This window comes from Saccopteryx bilineata, chromosome 5 (genome assembly GCF_036850765.1).
Source record: "Saccopteryx bilineata isolate mSacBil1 chromosome 5, mSacBil1_pri_phased_curated, whole genome shotgun sequence".
In the NCBI taxonomy this organism is placed as follows: domain Eukaryota; kingdom Metazoa; phylum Chordata; class Mammalia; order Chiroptera; family Emballonuridae; genus Saccopteryx; species Saccopteryx bilineata.
The window spans coordinates 263,658,134-263,663,312 of NC_089494.1; positions in this window are offsets into that span (position 1 = coordinate 263,658,134).

Here is a 5,179-nt window from a genome sequence, read left to right on the forward strand (position 1 = left end):
TTTTGTTTACGGCTGGCCAGGGCTGGGGTTGGGCATTGAGGAGGCAGCTCTGTTGGCCCTCCTTCTGACCCTTCATTCCCTGTCCCTGCAACCCTGGGCAGGTGGGGTTTCGTGGGAAGCCAGGCTCTCGCCTCCCTCCACCCCGTCTTGGCAGGACTTGAATTGCAGGCTGTCTTCACTGTGGCCTGGACTGCAGGCTCTGGCCCTCGCCCCAAGCCCCCGGACTTGGCCTGCTCCTGTGCTCTTGGGCAGTTGGCTGCTGGAACATCTGAACACTGAGGGGGAGTCCTGGCCAGCCAGGACCCAGAGGGTGGCACCCCCAAATCTGCATGTACACTCCCATTTGGTAGCTGCTGGTCACTAGCTGCTTGAAATGTGGCTGTTGCCACTGAGGAGATGAGTGTTTTAATTTTCTGTGATTATAAATAGCCACATGTGGCCAGTGGCTGGCTTACTGGATAGTGTTCCAGACTTCCCCCTGGCCTGGGAATGTGAGAAATGAATTTTGGGGACCATCCAGACCTGCTGGGCACCGTCCCTCAGGGGACCCCGCGGGTGAGGGCAGCTGCCCTGCAGATGGTACATGTGGATGCTGACCTGAGAGGTGGCTGCTCCCACGCCCTTCACACCTCCAGGCCCTTTCTTGCACAGTTCTGTTTGGAAAGCACTTCTCCCTCTTTTGCTTCCTGTTCTTCAAAATCCAGATGAAGCCAGCTTTCTGGGAAGCCTCTGGCCTGCGGCGCCTTGGCTGAACTGTGAGGCTGGCTCAGGACCAGGCCTGAGGATCGGCCCAAGGGAACCGGCCCAAGGCAGCAGACTCGGGGAATCTGAGCACGAGGTGGGATTGGTGGGGGTCCCGAGTGGAGGGCCACACTCCCACTGGCCAGGAACAGAAAGCACTGCCCAGCGGTGACCTTTGCTGCCTCTCCTGTCCTATAGAGTGTGGGCTGTGGGCTGAGCTGTAGGGTGGGGTGTTAGGCGGTGCTTCTGCAGTCCTGGCTGCCTCGCCTATGGGACGATGGATGGAGACACACACCCCCGGCTTCCGTCGTGGCCTGGAGAGGCAGTGGTGGTGGGAAGGCTGAGGTCTCGGGTCGGATGGAGTCGGGTGGCAGAGAGCAGGAAGCTCGCCTGCCCTCAGATCCTCATGGCCACTCACTATCCACTGAGGAGCAGTCAGAGACGTTGAGGCACTAGCCCTGGCCACACAGCGCAGGACAGCACCAGAGCTAGAACCCAGAGCTGGGGCTCACATGTGCACGGGCCACGGGAGGAGGCCCCTTCTCTTTCGGGTGCTTTACAGAGAGATGGAGCTGCGAGGGCCTGGAGCCACGGGGACTGTCACAGAGGTCCCGATGGCTGTCCCTGCCGGCACTGCTGAGAGGACCCGGACTGTAGAAGTATTCCCACCAGCGGGGGAAGCAGGGAAGAAGCAGGAGGGCTTTCTCTGGAGCCCTTGGTGCCCCGGGAAGGACCCCGGCTGGAGTTCCCCGTGTCTCCGGCAGTCTGTTAGTCTTCAGGCTGATGTCACTGAGGCAGCACAGGGCCCTGGGCCCAGGCCGGCAGGCCAGGCGGATGCCTTGAGGGCAGAGCTGCGGTGGGCAACAGTCCACGAGCTCCCTGTGCGGTGTAGTCCTCTGGTCCCCAGGCTCTGCACACTACCGGGATCCCTCCCTTGGCCTGGGGGTCCCCCCTCTGCCCAGGGAAGTGTCCCAGGGCTGCGTGTGCACTTTCTCCACAGAGTGACCTCCCTTGCTCATGCCTGAGGCTCCAGCAGGGGCCTAGCTTGGAGCGCTGGGAGCCGTCTTGGCAAAAATAAAACGACTCAGCGGCTCCGTCTCCAACGAGGATGCTGCTCAGCCAAGCGGCCCGCCCTCCCTCCTCACCCAGGGCCGTGCTGCCTGGGGTGGGGCGTGTCAGCAGAGCCTCCAGAGGTGGCCTGGCTGGCTTTTCCTCAGGCTGCCAAGGGGCTGCTCTGTGGGGGGCCACCTGGCTCGGGGGCAGCTCATGGCTTGTAGGACTGGGAGGCCTGTGAGCATGCCCACTTCCCAGGCCTGGCTGGAGCCTGCAGTGGAGCCAGTAAGTCCTTCACCATGTCCCCCTCCCCAGCACTGACCTCCCTCCCCGCAGGGGGCCTTGGAGCCAGCTTTCCCAGGATTACCACCTGCCGGAGGCCGCTGCTGTCTGCACCCTCCCTGCCTCCCGTTGTCCACCACATGGTCACAGCGGAGTGACTGTCCACATGATGTGAACACTGACTCAGGCCGCAGCACTCCACTGGGAGTTTGAAGTCTGGAGGACAAGTCTGCCCAGGCTGGACTGGTCACAGGACCCGGGTCATAGGGCAGCAATTGGCTCTGCGTTGGACACCAGCCAGAGAACAGGCGACACGTCTGAGGGGGGCCTGGTTCAGGGTGGTTCCTGAGCCCCTACACATCACCATCTGTGGGCTCTGTGGCACCACTGTGCCCTCTACCCCTCTCCGTCCATCCCTTTATTCTGGCTGAAGCTGGAGTTGGTTTCTGTTAACTTGCATCCGTGAAGAGTTTATCCTGGGCAGTGTGAGGCCCCGCCCACAGCCTGAGCCCCGCCCCCTTGCTCCTCCGCCCACAGCCTGAGCCCCGCCCCTTGCTCCTCCGCCCCCAGCCTGAGGCCCCGCCCCCTCTGCCCTTCCGACCGCAGCCTGAGGCCCCGCCCCCTCTGCCCCTCCGCCCGCAGCCGGAGGCCCCGCCCCCTCTGCCCCTCCGCCCGCAGCCGGAGGCCCCGCCCCCTCTGCCCCTCCGACTGCAGCCGGAGGCAGGGCTGTCCATGTACGGCAGAGACCAGACTCCAAGGGCCCAGCATTGAGCTGAGTGTTCAGTTTGCACAAGCTGCTTCGCCCCCTCCCCACGCTCCCCCAGTGATGGGTCCACCAGGAGGCACGGCCCCGAGCCCCAGGAAACCCTGCACCCTGGTGCCCCTTGGAAACAGGCCGTGCGGCTGAGCCCCAGTCTCAGTAGCTCGGGGACCCGCTGTGTCTGTGTGGGCAGCCCCCGGGCCAGTGCTCGGGCCCTGAGTGGGAGAGAGGTGACACCAGGCAGTTGTGGGAGGTTAGCGTGTGGCTGGAGGCTGCCAGGGTGGGCGGGGAGCCTCTGGTCCTGCCTGGCTGTAGGTTTTGTCCGGCTGGCGGAAAAAACAGGAACCTGAAGCCGCCCCCCCACTCCAGTGCTTGGCCACAATGGTGAGGCCTCTAGCAAACCTGAAGGCCAGTCCGAGTGACCCCGGTGTGCAGGCAGACGCTCGGGAAGCCCCAGGGGGACTGGATGAGGGACGCCTGTCCTTCAAGCCTCGTCAGGGTCGGCCGTGGTCTGTGGTTGACCCCGACCCTAGCTGGGGTTGCGCTGACGTGGACAGTGGCACCGACATGCTCCGGCCCACGTGCCCACGTGCAGTTCCATTTGCCGGCAGGTCCTAACACTTTGTTCTGTCGGACTTGGGCTGGTGGTGCCTTTTCCTTTTGAGCCTCTGTTTACTGACCTGTAAAATGGGGGTAGTAGCCCCTTTCCAGTGACACTTCTGAGTCCTTGGGCCAGCGTTCTCCTTTGGGGCCCCTTCCCACACTGCCCTGAAGGCCCAGCTGCTGGTGGGACCTGGAGGGGCCCAGCCAGCCACTCCTGATCGGGTGACAGTCCAGTGGAGTCTCCATGGAAACTAGAAGAAAACAGATAAATCTGTGATTCTGGAATCAAAACTCTTCGAGTAGCCAAAGAAACAGCTAAGAACCCTTAGCCCTTAGGTTCTAACTACAGTGCTGAGGACCCGCCCCCCCCCGCCCCCCGCAGGGAGCTCGAGGGGGAGGGGCATCTGTCTGCTCCCCCTGCTTCTTGTCGGATGCCCCCCAGACACTTCTCTACAGGCAGGACAGCTGAGGGCCCTGGGCAAGTGACACCCTGGGAATGCTGGACAGGAGCTCGTTCTGTCCCCAGCTTGTGTGAGGCAGGTGGTCTCAGTTCCTGTGACAAGCAGAACCCAAAATGGGGGTTCTAGCCATGTGATTCATTGATGGAGCTCAGGACAGGCCAGTGTGCTGACCAGCCAGTGGCCCTGCCTGAGGCCAGGGCCCTGTGTCCCTCGCTGTGCTCTGGCGGGGGGGCCTCCCCAGGGGAAGCACTAAGGTTAGTTTTTCTTTAAAGGGTCCCCGTGAGTCACCAGCACCCGCTGCTTGGGGAGGGGGTGAGGGCGGTGGCCACCAAGCAAACTGTTCAGACACCCAGAGTTTCCTCTGTGATGCAGGTCTGTCCCCATCTCACAGATGAGGACACCGAGGCTCAGAGGTCAAGGGGCTGGCACAGGTCCCAGAGCACGTCCTGCGGGGGCGGAGCCAGGCCTGCTTTGCGCCCTGTCTCCCACAATCAGCTAGCACCCTCCTCCAGGGTGTGATTCTGCCCCTCTGGACACTGACCGTGGGCTGCTGGCCCTGGACTGCGCACGCTCAACTCGGGGCCCTGGTTAGGGTCTCCAGGCTGCAGCGTCGTTCTTGTCACTGTCCCCTCTCACCACAGAACTTGGTACGGGGCCACTGGTACGAACCAGGAACCTGCTGCCAGCCTGCAGCCATTTCATGGGGACCAGCTCCCCTTCAGCCAGAGGCCCTTTGGCCTGTGTGACCCTTGAGGGTGGCAGACAGTTCACAGCTTTTAGAGGAAAACATAAGACACATCTTCGTGACTTTGAGGTGGGCAAAGACTTTACCAGGACACGTAAGGTCGGTCTAATTGTAAAGGACGACATTGTAAATTGGACAGGAACAATTCTGCATGTCAGTCCATCAAAAACCACCATTAGGAGAATGAACCAGCAAGCCAAAGACCAGGAGGAGATGTCGGTGCATATTAACTGACAATCTAGATTATCTAGCTACAAATTAATCTTACCATTGAATCCCCTCGTCTGGAGTGGGTTTCCTGCATAAGAAGTACTCGGTAAGTGTGGGATGAATGAATGAATGAATGAATGAATGAATGCATCTGTCCTGGAATAGTATCCCCCCAGGTACCTGTCTCTCCATCCACCCACTCTCCCACCCCCTCCAACAAGTTACTGACCTAGGGACTTTCCTCGGCTAGATGTTGCCTTATCCTTGGCAGGGCTTCCTAGTGACACTTGCGACAATGTAACCTGTGACAGAGGAACCTGTCAG